Below are 13109 nucleotides of genomic sequence, written 5' to 3'. Positions count from 1 at the left end.
GACCACTCTCTCTACACACACACATGTACACGCACTCTGCCTCAGTAACCGCCCCCCAGATGCCCTTACGCCACGAGCACTCCCTGCCGGTCCGCACTCGCTCAGGCTTGCTCTCCAGAGGATCACTCCTCCTCCTCACGGGCTGTCCCCCTGCCTGGAGTCAGCAAGTGCAGCTCAAGCGCCCATCTGAGACTTGCCCCGCGTGGCCCAGACTCTTCGCTCCATCCGAGTGTGCACGCTCACAGCTGTGGGGCAGCGTTTATCGTGCTTTTACTCTTTCTTCACACAACTGCACACTGTTCACACGTCTCCCACCATCTGTGAGATGCTCCTGGAAGGCAGGGACCGTGTCTGATGCATCTCAGTAGGTGCCCAGTACACCACATGGCATGTGACAGAAGCTGAAGAAATGAACATCCCACTTCCACGGGACAAACACAGGCAGACCTCAAAGGCACCGCAGGCTCAGTTCCAGACCACAGCAACGAGGCACACGCCACAGCGAGGCGAGTCGCCCGAACACGGGGCTTTCCCAGTGCATAAAAGAAGGACTGGAATGGCTACGGGATTCTTCAGGCATGAAACCTGGAGTAGGCTGCCATTCCCTTCTTCAGGGGATCTTCCTGACCCACGGATGGACCCCAGGTCTCCTGCACGGCAGGTGGATACTTTACCATCTGAGTCACCAGGGACACTCCCTCATATGAAAGGTATGTTTACATTATGCTGTCGTCTATTGCGTGTTCAACAGCATTATGCTAAAAAAGTACATACCTTAATTTTAAAAATACTTTATTGCTAAAAAACAAAACCAAAAAAACCACTATCCATCACTTGTAATCATTTTTGGGAGGGTTTCAAATGTTCTGGGAATTACCAAACTGTGACCCAGAGACACGACGTGAGCAGATGGTATTGGCAAGTGGTGGACTTGTTCCAGGCAGGGCTGCCACAAACCTTCAATTTGTTAAAAACACAGTATCTGTGAAGCGGAATAAAGCAAAGTGCCATAAAACAAGGTATGTCTGTGGCGGTTTTTTGTTGTTGTTGTTGTTCCAAGTACCAAATGGTTCTTCTAGAATAGAAATACTATTGCCCTTAATTCTGTTAACCAAAACTGGTCATGGTACCTTCTGCATTACAGTAAAAGAAACATATTTTTGAATTCAAGGCTTGGTTAACATAAATTTTGTTCTATTTAATCACGTTTAATGATTAGTTAGGGCTTCCCAGGTGGTGCAGTGGTGAAGAACTCTACTGTCAACGCAGGAGACACAAGGAGACACAGTTCAATCCCTGGGTCAGGAAGATCCCCTGGAGGAGGAAATGGCAACCCACTCCAGTATTTCTGCCTGGGAAATCCCATGGACAGAGGAGCCTTGTGGGCCACAGTCCATGCGGTTGCAGAGAGTCGGACCCAACTTAGTGACTAAATAAAAACAATGATTGGTTAGTTTCTGGTTGGTTTTGTTTACATTCCTACAATAATTAGCTGCATAATTTACATAACTCCATCAGTAACAGAAAGTATCAACAGAAAGCTGGTAACAAGATACCACTGCCAGATGTTATATTACTATCATTAAGCTGAAAAGCAATTAATCAAATGGATAAACAAACAAATGGAAACACAGAAACCCAGAGCCTTAAGCACAGCTCTGACCTGAAGTGTACTTCCAGGCTTAAACAGTTCATCCTGCCCACATACTCAAACATATGCCTGGGAGGGTCCATCAGTTCAGTTCAGTTGCTCAGTTGTGTCAGACTCTTTGTAACCCCATGGACTGCAGCACGCCAGGCCTCCCTGTCCATCACTAACTCCCAGATTTTACCCAAACTCACGTCCATTGAGTCGGTGATGCAACATCCAACCATCTCATCCTCTGTCGTCCCCTTCTCCTCCCGCCTTCAATCTTTCCCAGCATCAGGGTCTTTAGCTACCGCTAAAACAAAGATTCCTTATAATCACGAATTCTCGTTCAATCCTTTGACATAGGCAGGAGATGTTAAAGTTCAGTGTTAGAGGAAATGAAAACTCAACAGTAAAAAGACTCACTTAGTCATGAAATTAAGCATAAAGCTCAGATTCAAACTCTGAAACCATCAGCTCTCAGATTCATTATATCTGTTGGCCATTCAAATATAAATCAGCAATACCTCCAAGAAGTATTTTGGAAAGTAGACCGGCAATCAAACTGCTATACTAACATGCAATACTGGAGTATACCTTTTTAAAAAGCACAGTAAAGAGGGACTTCCCTGGTGGCCCAGTGGCTAAGATGCTGAGGCCCCAATGCAGGAGGCCCAGGTTCCATTCCCAGCCCGGAACTAGATCCCACATGCCTCAACTAAAGATCCCCCATGCAGCAACCAAGACCCAGTGCAGCCAAATAAATACCTTTTTAAAAAGCACAATGAAGAATCAGTGATACTTGGTCAATGCTAAAACTCAGCTTTTTCTTATCCCTTATTCTCCAACAAAATGAAAACAAAATTAAGTTATTGGTTCAAATCATCAAAGAATTCTTGCTTCAAACCTTTAAGGAATTACCTCTTACAGGTAGGTTACATCTACTTAATCCCAGCTAATCAAAAAGTTTTATTATGTATGGCTTATTAGAATTGCAGATTTAAATTATTAGAATTTAAAAAATAAGTAAAGCTATGTCTTTGAGTTAGATTTAAAATACTTAGAATGTGTTTACCCATCACATAAAAAGAAATAAACTGGATGATTCTTGCTTATAGCTCTAATATATTTAGCTCATGGTCTTTTTTTATACCTGTGTCTCTGCTGACAGCTAGGAAATGGGCTAAGATGTGGTTCTGAGGGTGCTCAGCGGTCCTAGAAAAGCACGAGGAAGCCGCACACATTCTAGGTCCTGGGGAAACGCGGCCACACCCCCAAAGAGAGACACCGCTCACACAGGTCACGCCCCGGGGCATGCGAAATAAACACACTCCTCCAAGTCGCCTAAAATCAATTCTGCTCAATCAAATCGTACTTGAAGTGGATGGCGGGTCATTAAACAAAACCCGAAACCCGTTTACAGGTGCCTGTTTCACCAGCTCGCACCTCCGGGTGTTTGGATAGTTACCAGGCACTGACCCCGGTTCCCACGACCTGTGGGCATCGCCTCGGAGACCAGGGACGCCGGGGCCGGCGGCCAGGGAGCTAGGGACCGCCCCCCGCCGCACCCTGACCCCCACGGGGCGGCTGGAGTCCCCGCGTCCGGCTTCTCTACGACGATCAGCCGGCAGGCCGCGCGCAGGGTCCGCAATCGTCCCGGGGACCCTGGAGTCGGGCCTGGGTCCGCCCTGCGGGCCGGGGCGCGCGGGCCTCCGAGGGCCCGCCCCCAGAGCGCCCAGGACCCCCGCCCGGATGCGGAGGGAGTGCTCCCGCCCGGAGAGGACCTGGGCAGAAGGGAGGGAGGTCAAAGCGGGGGGCGCGCGGGGACCCCGGGAGAGGGGGGCGACCTGGCCCAGACCCCGCGGCCGCGCGCCGACGTCTGCTCACAGGCGCCGTCCCGTCGGGAGCCGGGGCCCCGTGCTGACCCGCCCCGCCTGCCCCCAACTTTGTCAGAAGCCCCGGCCCGCGCCGCCCGGACCCCTCTCCGCACGCGGAGCCGCGGCCGCCGCGCCCCGACGCCGCAGCGGCGCGCGCCAGGGGCCTGGACGGCGGCCGGCCCGGGGCGACCCCTTCCCGCACAAAATTCCACCGAGAACCCGCGCGTGGGGGCCCGGGAAGGGATTCGAGAAAACCAGAACTGGCGCCCCTACGTGCAAGCTTTCCGACCGGCCGCCGCCGCCGCCGCCACAAAACGGTTTCAAACCCTTGCGGGCGTCGAGGTCGCCGCCCGCGGTGCAGGCCCGGGCGGGGTCCGCGGGGCGGGGGCGCCCCGTCGCAGGCCACACCCCTTCCCGACGCTGCCATGGCGACGCCCGGGCCTCGGCAGCCCTGCCGGGCAGGCCGGGGTCGGGGACTTCCGCACTCGAGTTTCCCCGCCTCCCTACGCTGGGTGGCGTTGTCATGACGACGTCCGGTTCTCTGCGCAGCCTCCAGGCTGGCTTTCCAGCCTGGCGGCCCCTAGACCGATCCCAGGCCAACACTCCCAGGATGACCAGACCGCTGTGGGGACACTGCTGCCCTCGGGTATACCGCTCGGATAGGAGCCTGTCAACACTTTAGGGGCTGTAGAGAAAAAACAGATAAAGAGCAAAGAAAATGGGGTCGCAGGAGGATATTCACAGAGGGGTGTGCCCATTATTAGGACAGATGACATTGAATGAGTCTAAAGAAGTGATCTCACAACTCAGAGGCGAATAGCGTTGAATTAGACAAGAAAATGAACATTACATTTTTTTTTTTGGATTCAGAACTATCCAAGATCTGAAAGAACGTACCCCAAATTCTGAAGACGCTGAAATAAAATGAAAAGACTGTGTTTACCAATTCTGTGCAGAACAGCAAGATCAAGTGGAAAATTTATTTCTGCTGCTCCAAGAAGTCTCTTCCACATCAGAGCGATCTCCATGTTTGCGTTGCTATGTTGTGGTTTTCTTTGGTCTTCTATTACTTTTCTAGAAAAGCTCTGAACTATATATATATATATATATATATATATACACACACACATATATATATATATTTTAAAAATACCGAGCAGAAACAAAATTTAAATTGTAAAAACACTCATTTAAAAGAAATTCAGTTTACCACTGTTTTTCATGTAATTTCACAACAGGATTCCTTCTGCAGTATCTTTGCAATACACACAGTGTGATGCCAAATCTAACATAAACACAGCTTGAAGCATCTTTTCAATTTTCCATAAAGAAAATAGAAGATTCATTCATTTGTAACTAGTTTCTTTCAAGCTTCTGGAGGGAAATCATACTCTTTCCAAGATGCTTTTTTCAAACCCTCCACTGCAAGTAGCGTTTCAGTCTATACCAATAAATGAATTACTAATAAACTCACAGAAAATGAATTACAAAATAGTTTACAAGCCATTCTACTAACTTACATACTTACCATACAGAGAGATGTAAGCGTGTGAATCAATGATTCTCTACATAATGAAATTAAAGATGATTCAAGTCTTGTCAATTTTACTTCCTAAATACCCTCAAATCTCTCCAAAAATAGCCTTCATTTTGAAAAACATTGACTTAGACATAAAACTACAGAATTCACCATCTTCTTCTCTCTAATGTTCTGAAATCGAGGTTTCAAAAGCTTCCATGTGAAGTTATCCAACAATTTGAGGGACTGTGACTAACGAACACACTGCAAAGCAAACATGAGACACAAAGCAAATGTCAGTGACTTCGGATCACTGTTGTGGATTATTTCCACTTACTATCAAGAATAATCAAGAGTCAGTGGAAACAGTGACTGACTTTATTTTTGGGGGGCTCCAAAATCACTGCAGATGGTGACTGCAGCCATGAAATTAAAAGATGCTTACTCCTTGGAAGGAAAGTTACGACCAACTTAGACAGCATATTAAAAAGCAGAGACATTACTTTGTCAACAAAGGTCCGTCTAGTCAAGGCTATGGTTTTTCCAGTGGTCATGTATGAATGTGAGAGTTGGACTGTGAAGAAAGCTGAGTGCCGAAGAATTGATACTTTTGAACTGTGGTGTTGGAGAAGACTCTTGAGAGTCCCTTGGACTGCAAGGAGATTCAACCAGTCCATTTTAAAGGAGATCAGTCCTGGGTGTTCATTGGAAGGACTGATGTTGAAGCTGAAACTCCAGTACTTTGGCCACCTGATGCAAAGAGCTGACTCATTTGAAATGACCCTAATGCTGGGAAAGATTGAGGGCAGGAGTAGAAGGGGACGACAGAGGACGAGTTGGTTGGATAGCATCACCGACTCAATGGACATGGGATTGGGTGAACTGCGGGAGTTGGTGATGGACAGGGAGGCCTGGTGTGCTGTGGTTCATGGGGTCGCAAAGAGTCAGACACGACTGAGCGACTGAACTGAACTGAACTATAAAGAGAAAGAAAATGTTTCTTCCCAAGCTGAGATTTTGGAGGTTTTGTATTTAAGATTTTTTTTAATTGGGCCACTTTTAAAGTCTCTATTGAATTTGTTCAATCAATGTTGCTTTTGTTTATGTTTTGGTTTTTAGGTCATGAGGCATATGGGCCCTTAGGCTCTTAGTCTTTAAGCTCCTCAACCAGGGATTGAACCCACACTTTGTGCTTTGGAAGGCAAAGTCTTAACCACTGGACCTCAAGGAAAGTCCTCCATAAGATGAGATTTTTGAATTGAGTGTTTTTTCAGGTTATAAAAGTTTTGTTGACACTATATGGAAATTGAAAAGGTTTAACAAAGAATATAAAAATTACATGTAATTCTACCATTAATGAATAGCCACTGTTAACAGTAGTAAATATGTTCTCAAATCTTACACATATATAGTCATTTTAATATCTACTTATTTTTGCTTTGGACACGACTGAGCGACTTCACTTTCACTTTCCACTTTCATGCATTGGAGAAGGAAATGGCAACCCACCCCAGTGTTCTTGCCTGGAGTATCCCATGGACGGAGAAGCCTGGTAGGCTGCAGTCCATGGGGTCGCACAGAGTCGGACATGACTGAAGCAACTTAGTAGTAGTAGTAGTAGTAGTTTTGCTTCATTTGGATATAACATAATTTACTTATTTTCCAGTGATTGGATATATAAATTATTAGCAATTTTGGCTCTTACAAGTAATACTGTAATAAATGTCTCTTAATATATACATCTTGGTTGAAGTTTCAGCTATCTCCATAAAAGACATTCCTATGGGCATGAAAGAAATTAAAGTTCTTGATCAGTACTGCCTAATTGCTTCCTGGAAGTGTTTGGCAAATTTGCAATTCCACTCAACAGTTCCAGAGAGTGATTGTCTCACATTAACAATTTTTCTAATCTGTGATAATTGTGTGTATAAAAATAGCATCTCTGTTTAATTTGCATTTTCCACTTTAGAACAGCTGAAATATTTAAGCATCTCTATTAGTCCTTTTTAAAAATTCTTCTACAAAATACCTCTCTAGTTCTTTGCCCATTTTGAGGAGGAGTTTCACATGATACCTGTACCTTCAATAATTTAATTTATTGTTTAAATCCCAGCAAATGGCTCTATACACAGTATTATTGCATAAGTTGTTATCCTAAATAACCAAATTTTAGTCAGTGATTCACCATTTTGCATTATTAAGATCCTCTCTATCATTAGATTGAAATACACGAATGACTCAGACATCTAAATGGAAAGCAATTTAGATAATATCAAGAAAGAGCATTATTATTGTCAAGACATGGCGCAATGGTAAAGAATCCGCCTGCCAATGCAAGAGACCCAGGGGACACAGAAAGACCCCCCTGGAGGAGGAGATGGCAACCCACTCCAGCATTCTTGCCTGGGAAGTCCCTTGGACAGAGGAGCCTGGCGAGCTACAGTCCATGGGGTCGGAAAGAATTGGACCTGACTGAGTGACTGAGCACACCAGCATGAAAGACATTAGTGATATATATCAGAATAATCCTGTGGCCAGTAAAGTCCTTAAATTGGATAGGAAATGGTTCAGAACTTTCTATTTATAGATCACAGAACTATAAATTACACCACAAATAGATGTAAAGAGAGTAGAAACCAAGAATAGTGGGGAGTATTTTCTTTTCATCACCACCAGAAAACAGAGTTACAACCTGTAACTCAACGATTCTGGATGCCTTTCTTTTGCCAGGAGTAAGGTGAAGTCACTGTTCCATCCCCTCCTCCGTGGCCTGGTCTCCATGCCTTCCTGGGCCACCCGTGGGTGCCAGCGGCTATGAGCAGAGATAAATCGGCTATTCTCTCCCCGCCCCTGTCTTTCAATAATACAAACAGTCCCCCACTTACGATGGCCCTAACTTGCATAATGGTGTGCAAGTCATACAGATGTAGTAGAAACCAAACCTTGAATGTTGACTTTGGATATTTTCCCAGCTAGTGATACGAAGCAAGATGCTCTCTCATGATGCTGGCCGTGGGGCAGCCATGGCTCCCAGAAAACCATGCGATCAGGAGGATAAATTACCCGTAAGTTTCCAACCATTCTGCTTTCCACTTTCAGTACGGTACTCAATACATTTGGTTGTTGTTTAGTTGACAGTCCTGTCCCACTCTTTGCAGCCCCATGCACTATAGCCTGCCAGGCTCCTCTGTCCATGCAGTTTCCTTAAGCACGGACACTGGAGTGGTCCTTCTCCGGGGGATCTTCCTGACCCACAGAACAAACCCATGTCTCCTGCATCGGCAGGTGGATTCTTTACCACTGAGCAACCTAGGAAGTCCACTCAATAAATTGCATGAGATATTTGGCATTTTATTATAAGATAAGCTTTACAATAGATGATTTTGGCCAACTGTAAGAAAGAAAGATAGCGCTAAGTCATGTCCGACTCTTGCGACCCCATGGACTGTAGCCCGCCAGCCAGGCTCCTCTGTCCATGGGATTTCCCAGGTAAGAATACTGGAGTGGGTTGCCATTTCCCTCTCCAGGGGAAATTCCCGACCCAGGAATTGAACCCACGACTCCCGCATTGCAGACAGATGCGTTACCGACTGAACTGTAGGCTAATGTAATGGTTCTGAGCACGTTTAAAGTCGGCTAGGCTAAGCTATGATCAGCAGTAGGTTGGGTGTTTAAATGTATTTTCAACTTAGGATATATTCAATGTACAATGTTTTTATCCAGGAGGTAACCCCATTGGGTTGGAAAGATCCCCTGGAAGAGGAAATGGCAACTCACTCCAGTATTCTTGCCTGAAAATCCCACAGACAGAGGAGCCTGGCGGGCTACAGTCCATGGGTTGCAAAGAGTCGGACACGACAACTGACCCACACACATGCAAAGCCCCGTCGGAAGCCGAGGAAGACGCGTGGACACGGTGCTCTAGCCCGCACTCACTCGACCAGCAACCACCCCTAGGGCACCTCATCTATTCCAAAATCTCCCCACCGCCGTTTCCACACTCCTCCCTAGGCTGGAAAACTTCAGCTTTGGGATTCAGTTATTTCCAGGAAGCCACTGGGAAATGCACCGCTAAACCAGCAGTGTGAGCAAGGGAGAAAAGACCCAGTGCGGAAGCGTGGCTGACTAGCTCCGCCGCTTGCGTAAGCCGGCGGCAGAACTCCGTGAGCTTCCGTTTCTTTACCTTCCTGACGGTGCTTGGGAAGATGGACTTCACACCGGTGAGATACGTGGGGCGTCTTGCCCTGTGCCTGACTCGGGAAACGTCGATCCTTTCTTTCAGAACTCGTGTACTTTCAGAAGTGGTGGACGTCACCAGGAGGCAGCATTAGCACAGAAAGAACTAGGTATGCCACACACGCACACGCACCCACACGCGCACACACACACGCGCACACACGCACACACACACGCATACACACGCACACATGCACACACACGCGCACACACACACTCACGCACACACACGTAAACACACTCACACGCATGCATGCGCACATGCACATATGTGCACAGAAAGCACACAAACATGCTCATGTACACACGTACTCACACAGGCATGCACATATACACATGCTCACAAAGAACACACAACATACACATTCACACACACACACACACCAACCACACACTCACACATGCAGACATATACTCACACCCATATGCACACACTCCAAGCTTTTTTCTTCCTTCCTTGCTTTCTTTCTTTTTTCTCTTTCTTTTAAATCTTTTATTTCAGTGTAAGGCAGGGAACGACCTTCAGGCTAGTAGCCAGGAAACGTTACCAATGAACACTTGTTATTCAGCTTGGGGGACTCAGAAATGAGAACCTACATATTGAAAGATTGTTCAATGTCTTAGAAATAAGAGAGTTCATTTTCCATAACTCCTTGCATAAATATGTTATCACAGGAAACAAAAGTAAAGACCTGGATCCCTTTGCATTTAGAAGTCCCCCTGCCACACTGGAAGAGAAGAGAGCTGGTCATTGGGAAGCACACAAGGGGGCCTGCTGGCCACAGAACAAGTTCCTGTGGGCCTCGAGCGCTCGAGGGGTGCAGTGGGTGTGCAGTCGCTGGTTAAGTGACATCACCTGCGATGGGAAAGGCCACATTCGGCCGTGTTAAAATGGAAGGCCAGCCGTCTGTGGTCATGCTTCACTCTGCCCACCAGGCTGCCTGTGTGCGCAGGACAGCGTTGTTTTCTGGACTCTGAGCCAGCAGCGAAGTCACTGGATCTGAGTGGGGAGCGCACAGCTGAATTCTGATGACGGGCAGCCTGGTGATCTAAGAGTTTCAGAAGAAAAACATTTTGAACAGAGAGTGCCCTTACGGAGCTAAATGGACCACATGATCACTGGGTGGACCAGGTAATCACCAAGCGGACCACCAATCACTAAGCTGCAACTGGGAGGCTCCCCTGATAGGCTCTGCTAATCCAAATTGCCTCTTCAAACTGAAAAAGAGCAGATTTTTCTTTCTGTAAAAATATCATTAAGTTAGAGGAATCAGTACTATGGCCTAAGCTCTAAAGTCTACTCTGATTAGTTCTCAAGGACTCAAGCCTACCCAGTGGCCTGAAATGCCTTCCAGTGAAAAAGATTATGCAAAAAGCCATCCACAACAAACTTGCCATATTCCAGGAGGTTTTTTGTGTTTTTTTTTAATAGTCTATTAGAAGTTCAACCTGGAGATTCCTTACAAAAAGTTTCAGCAAGACAGATTTGAAAGAACCTATACGGTCAGATAAATACCCAGGAGGGAATTGCGGCATCGTACGGTAGTTCTATTTTGTTTTTTAAGGAACCTCTACACTGTTCTCCACGGTGGATCACCAGTTCACATTCCCACCGAGAGAGGAGGGGGCTCCCTCTGCCCACAGCCTCTCCGTTTTTGTTGTTCGTGGCCTCTTTGATGATGACCACTCTGACCGGTGTGAGCTGGTGTCTCATTGTGGTTTTAATTTGCATTTCTCTGACAATTAATGATGTGCAGCATCTTTTCTCGTGCCCATTGTGTATCTTCTTTGGAAAAATGTCTATTCAGGCCTTTTGCCTTTTTTTAAACTGGGTTGTTTTTTGTTTGTTTCAATGTTGAGTTGCCTGAGCTATTTATATACTTTGGCTATTAAACTCTTCAGTTCAGTCAGTCAGTCGTGTCTGACTCTTTGTGATCCCATGGACTGCAGCACGCCAGGCTTCCCTGTCCATCACCAACTCCCGAAGCTTACTCAAACTCATGTCCATCGAGTCGGTGATGCCATCCAAGCATTTCATCCTCTGTCGTCCCCTTCTACTCCCGCCTGTAATCTTTCCCAGCATCAGGGTCTTTTCAAATGAGTCAGTTCTTCACACCAGGTGGCCGAAGTATTGGAGCTTCAGCATCTTATTAAACTGATACATGACTCTTATCAGTCATATAATTAGCAAATATTTTCTCCTATTCAGTGGGTTGTCTTTTTGATTTGTCAGTGGTTTCCTTTACTGCGCAAAAATTTTTAAGTGTAAATACTTTCCATTTGTTTATTTTTGTTTAATTTCGTTTGCTTTAAGAGACAGATCCAAGAAAATATTGCTATGATTTACATCATAGGGTGTTCTGCCTATGTTTTCTTCACTAACTGGAAGAGATACATGCATCCCAGTGTTGACAGCATCAGTACTCACAATAGCCAAGACATGGAAGCAACTTAGGTGTCCATCAACAGATGAGTGGATTAAGAAGATGTGATATATAATGGGATATTGAATATATATATGCACATATATATACAGTAATCGGGCTATGCAAGAGGTGCAGTCATAAAAAATTGCCTGCCAATGCAAGAGTCACAAGTTTGACTCCCAGGTCAGGAAGATCCCCTGGAGGAGGAAATGGTAACCCACTCCAGTATTCTTGCCTAGGAAATCGCATTGACAGACGAGCTTGGTGGGCTACAGTCCATGGGGTCCCAGAAGAGTTGGACACAGCTGAACGACTAAACGACAACAACAATGGGACTTGGAGATTTTGAACGACAACCTGGGAAGAGCCACACTGGCTTCTGTAAAGGGAAGAGGTGCAGAAGAGCATCTTGGTGAAGGGATCAGACGCGCGCCAGGGGAAGGCGACTGAGTCCTGAGGACCAAGCGTCCGTGAGAAGAGGCCTCTGGGGGAGACCGAGGTGAAGAGTTGTGATGGGTGTACAATGTGGAGCCGGCAAAGACCAACAGCTCTTTCTGGGACTTTTATAAAAACAAGGGATACAGATGAGAAATGGAGTATTTTCTGCCACCATAATAAACAAGGATGTCACAGCCGGCAGCAATCTGGCCTTCCACGTATGAGTTTCTGAGCCCTCAGGGTGCCCGGAGGAGAACAGTACTTGCGGTCTGAACCGTGAGGCCGCAGCTACCCCGTGGGTGAGCGGTGAGGACTCAGGAGCCTGCCCAGAGGGCCGAGGTGTGCACGAAGCAGCGACTTCAAGGAGTCCAGACGCCTGCATCTCCCTGTTCCCAGAAAAGCACCAGTTCCTCACCTTGAGATATCTGCTGCTGCTGCTGCTAAGTCTCTTCAGTCGTGTCCGACTCTGTGCGACCCCATAGACGGCAGCCCACAAGGCTACCCCATCCCTGGGATTCTCCAGGCAAGAACACTGGAATGGGTTGCCATTTCCTTCTCCAATGCATGAAAGTGAAAAAATAAAGTGAAGTCACTCAGTCGTGTCCAACTCCTAGCGACCCCATGGACTGCAGCCCACGAGGCTCCTCCGTCCATGGGATTTTCCAGGCAAGAGTCTTGGAGTGGGTGGCCATTGCCTTCTCCGCTTGAGATATCTGGCTTTCTTTAATTCACAAAAACACGCTTGACGTCCACTCACGGCAAACTTCTGTATAACCTGACTCCCCTCCCACCTCCTCAGAGCAGTTCTCTCAGTCACTTGAGATGCTTCAAGTCTCCAGGACTTGAAGTCCTAAAAATTCCCACCAAATAAAACATAACTCTCAACTTTAGGTTGTGACTAGTTTAAGTTGACACAGCTGGAGAGCAGTAGCTGGCAAATGATGTGAGGTAACAGCAAGGTTTTCTTTTTTAAGTGATGATGT

The 13109-nt window shown here is 46.6% G+C and overlaps 1 protein-coding gene across 11 annotated transcripts in view; it reads right to left on the bottom strand.

Moving 5' to 3' along the window:
- Positions 1-3924, bottom strand: part of CEP112 (centrosomal protein 112) — a 356316-nt gene extending 352392 nt beyond the window's left edge. For all 11 annotated transcript variants that reach the window (XR_011467850.1, XM_070388925.1, XM_070388932.1 and 8 more), the window contains exon 1: positions 3781-3924. The gene's annotated coding sequence lies outside the window, so the exon portion shown is untranslated. The remainder of the gene's footprint in view (positions 1-3780) is intronic.
- Positions 3925-13109: the final 9185 nt, after the last annotated feature.

The sequence above is a fragment of the Bos mutus genome, chromosome 19 (assembly GCF_027580195.1).
Source record: "Bos mutus isolate GX-2022 chromosome 19, NWIPB_WYAK_1.1, whole genome shotgun sequence".
NCBI classification, from domain to species: domain Eukaryota; kingdom Metazoa; phylum Chordata; class Mammalia; order Artiodactyla; family Bovidae; genus Bos; species Bos mutus.
This window is presented reverse-complemented; position numbering and strand designations above follow the sequence as displayed.